Consider the following 11,896-nt stretch of genomic DNA (forward strand, 5'->3'; position numbering starts at 1 on the left):
CACTGTGGCTCAAGTGGTAGAGCGCTAGCCTTGAGCTGAAGAGCTAAGGGACAGGCCTAGAGTTCAGGCCCCACGACTGGACCAAAAAAAAAAAAAAAGATATTTAAGCCGGGCACTGTTGGCTCACGCCTGTAATCCTAGCTACTCAGGAGGCTGAGATCTGAGGATCGCGGTTCAAAGCCAGCCCGGGCAGGAGAGACTGTGAGACTCTTATCTCCAATAAACCACCAGAAAAACGGAAGTGGCGCTGTAGCTCAGGTGGTAGAGTGCTCGCCTTAAGCTGACCCAGGCCCAGAGTTCAAGCCCCATGACCGACAAAAAAAACAAAATTATATTAAGTGAAATAACCTAGGCACAAAGAAACGTAGGTCCCATGGTTTCCCTTATTTTTAATAACTAGTATATATCTGAGACAAACAGAAATGGTCAGATAAGTTGATGTTAGGTGAAAAGTACATCAAGATAAGAACTCTTGTTTTTTTTATCTTTCTTGCTATTGTTTCTAGCATATTTATAAGGTATTTCTGTGCTGCTTTGTATGTCCCTCCCCCACGGTATAACCCCTGGTTTGCACTGTATTTGATGTAGGTATAATTTGTGGAGGGGAAGGAAAAAATTGTTTAAATAGGGATACAGGTGGACCCATTTCAACAGTGAGATGTACAAGATGTTATGTCAAAAAACTGACTTTACAGCTTTGGAACAGGACAGGGGGAGTGATAGGAAGGGATGGCAAGGGGAAACAAAGGAGGAATCAACAGTGCTTGATAAGAAATGCACTCATTACCTTGCCCATGTAATTGTAACCCCTCTGTACGGCATTTTCACAATAAAAAATATTAAGAAGATATATTATATTACACCTGATACAGTGGCTACATACTTCACTTTATTAGTTAAATAAATGTTAGGCCTCCTCAAAAAAGGAAATAACAAACAATATAGCAATAATGTATGCTCAACATAGAACAAAATGTCAAATTAAAATAAAGGAAATTTTCCTTGAAGTAAACTAATTATTACAAATAAGGGAAACCTTGAGACCTATGTTCCTTTAAGTCTGGCTTACTTCAGTTAATATGATTTGTTCCAATATCTTCCATTTCCTTACAGATAAGGTAGTATCATTGTTTCTGATGGAAGCATAGTATTCCATATATGTGTATGTGTGTATGTGTGTGTCACATTTTCTTGATCCATTTTTCTACTGAAGGGCATCTGGGTTGATTCCATATCTTAGCTATGGTAAATAATACTGTGATAAACATAATTGTGCTGGTAGCTTCAGTGTGGTCTTGTTTGTAGTCACATGGTTAAATGCCCAGAAGTAGGATTATTGGGTAAAAAGGGGAGCATTATTGTGCACATAAGGATAATCTTATTAGATGAGCAGAATAACTCAATAGCTATGTTCATATGACTGTATAAGGTGAAATGAACTCCAAGACATGTTCTTTGTTATTGTTGTTCTTAATGTACTACGTGATTTCTTTTCATCCTTTTGTGTTTTCCCCAGCAATGGTTTATCCCCTGTAGTCATTGTATTTGATTTTGATACCCTGGGTATTAAAACTAGGGAACTAGGGAAATAGGGAAAGGAAAGGGAAAAAATAAAATGGTGAGACAAAGGACAAAGGGGGAACCTATGCAACAATGTACTCACAAGACAATATGTTGGAAATGATCTTGGGGGGGTTGTTGGCAGTGAAGAGGGAGAGACATTGGAGAAGGGGTAAAAAAGTTAGAAAAGAAATGAATTGATTACTTTACTTATGTAACTATAACCCCTCTGTACATTACCTTGACAATCAAATTTAAATAAAAATAAAATATATGAGAGCAGCAATACAGGAAATGGGAGTGGGAGAAGTACTGTAGTATAGTAGAGTAGAACAGCTGTGGAGAGCAATAATTTGACTTTACCATAGGAAGTAATAAACTAGCATACAGATTTTCAGCCTAATGTCAGTCACTGAAAAGGGAAAATAAAATGCACAATCAGCAAACCAATAGAGATAAAATAGAAAACTAAAAAATTAAGGTGAAGAGATGACTTGGACTAACAATAACAAATGACAAATGTTGTTTACATCACAATTTGTTAGAAATATAATTCAAATCACAGTTTAATAGTATATCATTTTAATAGTAGGTTACTTATTATTGATTTCTTAATATTCAATGTTAAATATATAATTTTAATTTCAGCACCTACAGAAAAGAAGAAAATGAAATTAATTTTAACAATATATTTTATGAATTGTAAAATTGAGAAGCATTAGAATTTTAACACACAATATGTCATTATTGTTTCATTTCTGTGAATTAATGTAATAATTCAAAGTGTATTCTGCACTTAGAAATCATCTTAACATCAAATAATAAATTATTGCTCATGACTCTTGGTATTAGGTGGAACGGTTCAGAATTGTGGCAAAAATTCACCACACATTACATGAGGGTATGAATCCTCTCATCTAGCTTATATTCTAGAAACTTGATTTCTACATGCATGTTAAATTCTTGTCTAGGTGAGAGCTATACAATTATATGCAATTATAGACACGAGGAGTATTTCAGATGATACTTAAAAGTCATATTCATTAATTAAATTTTTATTGTTTTGTACCAAATAAATATTTATAGAGAGACTGAATTTCTGAGTAGATGATGGTGTATGTGTGCCAGATTATACGTATTAAGGCTTATTTTATATTTCTGACATTGTTTCTACAGTTGGATTTAATTTTGTATAAGAGGATAAGTGTATTATATTGGATATATGAAAATAAACTCAATGTTTATTCCATTCATCCTTTGCCACTTTTCTAATCTCAATATAAATTATCCATGTGTTTTTAGTAATGAAAATAACAACAGACATAAGCCAGATAAATCTGTCTGTAGTATTTTCACCTTTATTTTGATAGTTAATCCTCTTTTACATTACAGAATATTCTTGGGAAAATGTGCTCCAGGCTGGCCACAACTGCAGAATATTATGGTTTGATCTATCATAAGAGAAGGAAGGAAGGGGAACCTTCTTCCCAAAATTTTGTTCCCAGGGATGTGATCTGTTTTATCGTGGTGAGTTGGAAATGAACATTTTTTACAGTCAACATTGAAAAGCCATCTTGATAGACCATTTCTGTAAGTGGTACAATGGATTATTCCTGGATTTCCAAGGATGCCAGATTGCCTCATTTTGAGACAATTAAAACAGGAATTTAGTCAGCTGTATTTGTATGTTTAGGAGAAAAACCCATTGACTCTAGGCCAGCGGATCACTGGGGCCCAGAGAAGCTAATACATCAAAGAGTAATCCTAGACCTCTAAAAATAAAACAAACAAATAACTCCAGTAAGCACTGTCAGTCAAATCTGCTATCACAGCCTATATGAAGTCAGGCAAAAAACAGAAGCTGAGAGTAATTTAGTTGATAAATAAGATATTTTTGATGAGGCAGACTGAAATGAGACTCCAGAGAGAGGGTCAGAAAGATTGATCAGAGAGATTAAAATTGGTCACACAAAGATTGGAAAATAGTATTCCTTGTAGGACAAATAAATCATAGAAGTCCTGTACATGTAAGAAGACGACAGCAGACCACATTCCAGAAATGCACATTTTCTTAGACATCAGCTTAATGGAAATCTTTGAATTCTTAAATATTTGACCACATTTGGGAGAAGGCCAATTGCTGAAGAAAAAGAAAATATCATCACTCTGTTAGGAGTTCCAATATCACATTAGGAAGTAATAAAGCACAGATTTGTAATAAAAAGAGAAAACAATTATTCCAAATGAGGGTTTCATTTGTTTTGATGTAAATGTTCTTGATTTAGGTGCTAGCAATTACCATACAATTGATCCAGTCCCACAGCTGAGTTGATATTGACTGCAGTATTCCAACATGAAGGAAAAGAGAAAATTTACAAATGTCTGATGAAATGAGTCAACGATGAAGTGTTCTAATAGTGATATCTGAGGTTTAGACACAGGTGAAGTGGTAGATTTTCTTTTATAAAAGTCTCCCATTTTTAGCCTGCTGCCAGTGGCTCACAGCTGTAATCCTAGCTACTAAGGAAGCTGAGATCTGAGGACTGTAGTTCAAAGCCCCCATGGGCAGGAAAGTCTCAGAGATTCATTTCCATTTAACCACCAGAAAAACAGAAATGGCACTGTGGCTCAAAAGGTAGAGCCCTTACCTTGAGTTGAAGAGCTCAGGGATAGTGCCTAAGCCCAGATTTCAAGCCCCTATAACAACAACAACAACAAATCTCCCTTTTCTTGGACTGCTTACATCTTTTCCTAACATTCAATAAAGAAGCCATTTTATCACCCAGTACATTTAAGTCCTATCCTAGCTGCTACAAATTGAATGATTTGGTATCTTATGTCAAAAGATTCATATTTAGGGCTGGGAAGGTGGTTCAGTGGTAGAGGGCTTGCCTTATATGCATGAGGCCCTGGGTTGGATTACTCAGCACCACATAAGCAAAAAGAAAAAAAGCTGGAAGTGGCGCTGTGGCTCAAGTAGTAGAGCGCTAGCCTTAAGCTGAAGAGTTGAGGGACAGCACTCAGGCCCAAAGTTCAGGACCCATGACCAGACCCCCCCCCCAAAAAAGGTTCCTATTTCGGGAAAAAATGCCAGCAGTGGTAACTTGTTTTCCAGTCTTTGAACTCTGGGTCGGGGCCCAGGACATAGTTATGCTGGTAGCTTTCATGTGAGCTTGCTTGTTATTTATTGCATTACTGCCCAAGACAGGAATTACTGGGTCTTAAGGGCGATCTATGTTTAGTCTTTTGAGGAACGTCTGTACTGCATTCCTGAGTGGTTGAACAAGTTTAATTTCCCACCTTTTGTAATAAGTTCCCATTTGGCTACATCCCTGTCAGCATTCGCTATTGTCAGTTTTCTTGAAAATGGCCATTCTATCTGGGACGATGTAGAATCTGTCTTGTACTTGTAGATTTGTAGGCACCTTCTAGCTACCATAAATGAATGAATCTATGAAAACTATATTGCTCTGAGTGTGCATTCCTTTCTTTTAGTATAATTTTCCCAAGACTTTCATTTTCCTTAAGACTGGTGAAAAGTCATCCTTTCTGTTGGGTGAATAGAATTCCATTGTGTGTGTGTGTGTGTAAATTGGCCCATGATTTCATTTCTAAGCCTTTGGTTTCATCTGTAATTTTGTAATTTCTTATTACAGTCAGATTGCTTTCTCTACTGCATTGAAGAATATTGTTGGGATTTTGATGGGTATTGCATTGTCAATTGTTTGGGGGCAGTATTGCAGTTTTCACGATGTTAATTCTTCCAACCAGGAGCATTGAAAGACTTTCCATTTCCTTGAATCTCCTTAAATTTCCTATTTTAGTGTTGTAAAGTTTTCAGAGCAGAGGTCTTTCAAATTTTTAGTTAAATTTATTAATTCCTAGTTTTGTTGTTTTGTTTTGTATAGATTTGATTTTATTTTGAGGTTAATACATATGAGGTTGTTTTTTTGATTTCATCATGGATCTTCCCATTGTTGGTAACAAAGAAAAACTACTGATTGTTGTGGGTTTTATACCCTGTTACATTGCTGAAGGTTAGCATCACCTTTACTAACGTGGGGGAGGAAGCTATAGTGTCCTTTAAATACAGGATCATTTCATCTGAAAAAAGGGATAGTTTTACTTCTTCCCTATTTGTATCCCCTTTATGTATTTCTCTTGCCTATTGCTCTTGCTAGAAAGTCCACTACTATATTGAAGAATAGTAGATAGAGTGGACATCCTTTTCTCATTCCTGGTTTTCATGTCTTCATGCTTCCACCATTAAGAACATGCTTATTATCTCTAATCATACATATACTCTATTATATTTAAGAAACTTCCATGCATTCCTAGCTTCTCAGACCTTTAATCATAAAGGGGTATTGGAGCTTGTTAAAAGCTATTTCTACACCCATATAGATGATCATGAGGTTCTTTTCCCTGCTTCTACTGATGATGTGTGTTATGTTTATTGACAAGCATATTGAATCCAATTGTATCCTAGGATGAATACTGTTTGATCATAGCATATGATTTTTTTGTTAGTTGCTGAAATTGGTTGGTGAGAAATTTATTGAGAAGTTTGCATCAATGCTTATCAAGAAGTTGGGTTCATAGTTCTCTTTCTTTGATGAATCCCTACCGATTTGGGAAAGAGTCTAATTCTAGCTTCATAGAATAGGTTTAATAATTCCATTTCCATTTTTTTCCATTGAAGAGTTAAATCTGAGTATTGTAAGTTTTTTTCAGCCCTTAATTTCATGATAAATCCATTGAGCACTAGATTTTTCTGGTATGGGAAATTTTTTATTAAAATTTAATTTTCATTACTTCTTGTGTATCACTTCTTGGCTCAGCTCGAGAATAGGAAAGCATCAATTTCTCCAGGATTCTCCAGGTGATTGGCATACAGTTTTCAAAGTATTTTCTTATAATATTCTCAATTTTCCTTATTTATGTTGTGATGCCTCATTTTTTCTCTAGTTTTCTATATTTGGTTGAGTTCTCTTATTGGTTGTTCGGTGTTTTTTGTTATGAAGGTGATATTCAGAGAAGTGCATTACAGTTACATAAGTAATGAGTACATTTTTTGTTACTGCTTCCTCATTTTTTTCCTGCTTCCACCAACCCTGACATCCCATTCCCCCAAAGTTGTAAACTTCATTTCTAACATAGTGTCTAGTGTATATCACTGTTGCTTTGTTTAATCTTTGTCCCACCATTTCTGTGATTTCCCTTCCCTTCCCCAAATCAGATTAACTTATATATAAGACAAAGGGTACAGAAATCAAAAATAGTGACTTAAGGGAATAAACCAAAGGGGAAAAAGTAAATAGAAAAAAATTACTAAAAACAGTTCACTATAAGGGTCTCATATCTAAAATATACTTGGAACTCAAAAATATAAATCCCCCAACAACAAATTCTCAAAGAAACAACTGCCCAATAAATAAGTGGGCTAAAGACTTGAAGAGAAACTTCTCTGAAGAAGAAAAAGGATGGCCAACAGACACATGAAGAAATGCTCAACATCCCTAGCCATAAAAGAAATGCAAATTAAAACAACATTGAGATATCACCTCACTCCAGTTAGAATGGGAAAAATCAAGAACTCTAACAACAACAGATGCTGGAGGGGATGTGGACAGAAGGGAACCTTACTGCATTGTTGGTGGGAGTGTAAACTTGTTTAACCACTTTGGAAAGCAGTGTGAAGGTTCCTCAAAAGACTTCACGTAGAACTCCCCTATGACCCAGCAATCCCACTTTTGGGCATTTACCCAAATGTTTACAAACAAGACCACACTAAAGCTACCAGCACAACTATGTTTATTGCAGCATTATTTACCATAGCTAAGATATGGAACCAACTCAGATGCCCCTCAGTAGATGAATGGATCAAGAAAATGTGGTATATATACACAATGGAATTCTATGCCTCCATCAGAAAGAATGACATTGCCCCATTTGTTAGGAAATGGAAAAACTTGGAAAAAATTATATTAAGTGAAGTAATCCAGGCCCAAAGAAACATAGCTCCCATGGTTTCCCTTATTTTCAATATCTAGTATATGTATGAGTCAAGCAGAAAAGGTCAGATAATGTGATGTTAGGAAAATGAACCCTTAGGTATGTATTTTAATGTTTTTTTTCTTTCATGCATTTGTTTCTAAGGCAATTATAAGATTATCTCTTTGTTGCTTTGTATGTCCCTCGCCCACAGTATAACTCCTGCTTTCACTATATTTGATGTCAGTATAACTTGTGGAGGGGATGGAGAAAAACAAGTCGTTTAAGGATACAAGTGGACCTGTTGCAATAATGAGAAGCACAAGTTGTCATGTCAAAAACGAGCTTTCTTAGTTGAGGGGTTGGGGGCGGGGAGGCTGGGAAGGGATGTGAAGGGTAAACAAAGGAGGAGGCTGCAATGCTTGATAAGAAATGTATGCATTATCCTGCCCATGTAATTGTAACCCCTCTGTACAGTATGTTCACAAAAAAATAAAATAAAAAGAAATTAGAACAAAAAATTATCTTGTATTCATTTCTTGGAGCTCATTTCAATAAGCATCATTTTTTATGGTGATATACATATAGCTATTAAGATATTGTGATCTTTTCTAAGAATATCCTAGGCATATTCTAGTTTTTCCAAATGAATGAAAACATGTAGCCTATGATTCTTTAGGTCTGGCTTGTTTGACTTATTATGTTTTCCAAGTGATTCCATTTCCTTACTAATGGGGCAATGTCATTCTTTCTGACGGAAGCATAGAATTTTTATTGTGAATATATATGACATTTTCTTGATCGATTCATCTACACAGGGGCATCTGTGTTGGTTCCATTTCTTAGCTATGGTAAATAATGCTACAATGGACATAGTTGGATTGTAGCTTTAGTGTGTCCTTGTTTGTGGTCATTTGGGTAAATGCCCAGGAGTGGGTTTGCTGAGTTATAGGGAAACTCTTTGGAGGAATCTCTATAATTCTTTCTGGAGTTTTTGAACAAGTTTACATTTCCACCAATAGTGTAGTAATGTTCCTTTTTGGCTACATCCCCACCAGCCCAGCATCTGTTGTTATTAATTTTCTTCATAATGGTCATTCTAACTGGGGTGTGGTGGAATCACAATGTTGCTTTGATTTGCATTTCTATGGCCAGAAATGTTGCATATTTCTTCATGTGTCTATTGGCCATTCATATTTCTGCTTCAGAGAGGTCTCTCTTTAAATCTTTAGTCCACTTATTCAGAGGGTTGTTGTTTCTTTTTTTGGGGGGGGTGCCCGGTCGTGGGGCCTGATCTGTGGGCCTGGTCGCTGCCCCTCAGTTCTTCAGCTCAAGGCTAGTGCTCTACCACTTGAGCCACAGCGCCACTTCTGGCTTTTTTCTTTTTGCCTATGTGGTGCTGAGCAATCCAACCCAGGGCCTCAGGCATTCAAGGCAAGCGCTCTACCACTGAGCCATCTTCCCAGCCCAAGGTTGTTGTTTTTTGAGGATTTGTTTTTTTGGGGGGGTTAACTTTTGGGGATCTAAATATATTTTATATATGAGGCCATTGCCTGTTGCAGAGCAAGTAACAATCTTCTCCCAATATGTGGACTTTCTATTTATCTTTCTATATATAAGAGTTCTCTTCTTAGTCAGATTTGTCAAGGGTCTGTCAAGTATGTTAATTTATTGAAAGAACCAACTCTATTTTGTTGATCTTTTTATGCTTTATTTTGTCTTTATTTAGTTATTTCTGATTTAATTTTTTTGTTTGTTTCTGTCTACTGCTATGAATTTGGGCTTATTCCTGTTTTCAAGAAATTTGAGGTATATAATTAATATACAGGCTTGAGATTTCCCCAATTGCTTGATGTAGGCACTTAGAGCTATAAATTTTCCTCGAAGTACTGCATTTCTGTGTCCCAGAGGGTTTGGTATTTTGTGTGTTCAATTTGTTAAATTTCAGAAACTTTCAGATTTTCATGCTAATGTATTCAGTGCCCCATTGGTCATTCAGCAATGTGTTGTTCAGTCTTCATGGGTTTGAGAATTTTTTTTTTTACTTTAGCTGTTTAATTCTGTTTATTCTGTTGTGTTCTGACAAGATTTGGGAATTTGATTAATTTTTTTTTCAATTTAGATAAAATTTCTTTTTTTTTGTGGTGGGGTCCGGTTGTGGGGCTTGAACTCTGGGCCTGGGCGTTGTCCTTCAGCTCTTCAGCTCAAGGCTAGTGCTCTACCACTTGAGCCACAGCACCATTTCCGGCTTTTTTCTTTTGTTTATGTGGTGCTGAGGAATCGAACCCAGGGCCTCATGAATGCAAAGCAAGCACTCTACCACTGGATATGTTCTATTTTGGAGACTCTTCCATGAGCTGCTGCGAAGAATTTATATTCTGACACTGAATGTATATTCTGTAGATATCTGTTTGGGCTAGGTGGTCAATGTAGTTATTTAGGTCTTCAGTTTCTTGGTTGAGTTTTGCTTAGATGACCTATCCATTGATAACAATGATGTGTTGAGATGTGTTTTTAGGTTAAGTAGTATTTGGTTGATGAAGTGGGGGTGCTCCAGGATTCAGGACATTGATATTTAGACTTGTTATATCCTCCTAATGGAGAGTTGCTTTTATCAATATATAATGTCTCTTCCTACTAATTTTAATTTGAATTCTATTTTATCTTATGTTAGTAATTCTGTGACCTTTTTATGGTGTCCATTTGCTTGAAAATTTTCCTTACAGCCTTTCAGTTTAAGTATGTGTTTGTTTTTGTCAATAAAATGTGTCTCTTGTAGATACTAGATAGAATGCATCTTTTTTGATACTAATATTTAATCTATGTTTTCTAATTGGAAAATTATGTCCATTTATATTAAAGGTTAAGACTGTGAAATATCTGATAAGTCCTGCTATGTTATGCACCTGCTGTTAGGGGCTGTGCCTCATCTACTCTTAATATATTTACCTTGTTCTCGGGTAGGGAACATTTTATATAACCAGTTCCTGTTCTTCTTGATCTTCTCTATGTAGGATATATTTGAATAACTTCTATCCTGATGATTGGTAGAGATACATTGTTTCAAGTTTTCTTTGTCATGAAATATTTTTACATATCCTTTTAATGTAAAGGAGAGTTTGGCTTGGGACCATAATCATGGTTGGTAGTTGCTTGCTTTTAATGTTTGTCATATATCATGCCAGGCTCTCCTTTTGACCATATCAGCTAAGAAACCTGTATTTATTCTGACTGTATATCCTTTATAAATAATCCGTCTTTTCTCCTGATAGATTTAAGAATCCTTTCTTTGGTCTCTAATGATCCTCTAATAGATTATGACGTGGTGGTGGTTTGTTCTGTTCTGGTATTCTCTGGTGTTCTAAAGGCTTCTCTTCTCTGAATGAGCCTATCTCTTTGGATATTTGGAATGATCTTTGCTAGAATTCTGTAATATGTTTCCCATCCATTTAGTTTCCTGCTCTTCATCTTCTTGATACTTATCTCCCCCAATTTGATCTTCTGAGTCTTGAACTTCCAGCAAGATCATTTCTTATTTCTTGGATTTGTTCTAAATGATTATTTCCTCTTTCCTATTAGACCTATTCTGTCTGTGATCCCTGAGATTATCATCTATATCATCTATTTCTGTGGAGACATTCTATTTTGATTTTTATTTCCTTTTTTATAATTGGTTATATTTTAGGGCTTCTATCTCTTTAGTAAAGCTTTTTTTAGATCTTGTATGGACTTTTTTAAACTATTCTTTGGGTGGGGGGCTGGGGGATATGGGTTTTAGCTGTGACTTCTCTCATATCGTTTAACTAGGTATCTATTTTTTTCCTTGGACACTCTTGCTTTCTCAGAATTTATTTTTCTTTCTGTTTGGAGTCTCCATGAATTATTTTGCTAATCTTTGGTAGGGCTCATCTTGTCCACAAGTTTCCTTGTAGAGGTTTTGTATCTTTTCATTAACTATATTTTTCAGCAGTATTTGTAATGTATTTTGAAAACTATCTTCTAGGTCCTTGATTGTCTGTTCTAATGCCTTTTTATTTACTGTGTGAATTATATTACCTTGGCATCACTTTCCTCATATTTTTCTGATTTGTTCTGTCCATTTGGAAGATTTCTTGGCTTTCATTTGTGGGATCTATGATCTTAACAGGTGACTATCTATGTTCTTGGTTGATTTGCCAGGTGTTGCTTTGGTCTTCTGTTGTGATTTTTTTTTTCTGGAATTAGGTTTTTGTCTAGACCATTAAGTGCAGGAGAAGAGATCAGTTGTGATGAGATGTTGTGATGTTAATACTTGTGGTTCCAATGACAGTTCTGACTGTCCAGTGATAAGGTGAATTGTGTC

Source organism: Dipodomys spectabilis, unplaced genomic scaffold (genome assembly GCF_019054845.1).
Source record: "Dipodomys spectabilis isolate Male_0828 unplaced genomic scaffold, ASM1905484v1 ptg000142l, whole genome shotgun sequence".
NCBI lineage: Eukaryota > Metazoa > Chordata > Mammalia > Rodentia > Heteromyidae > Dipodomys > Dipodomys spectabilis.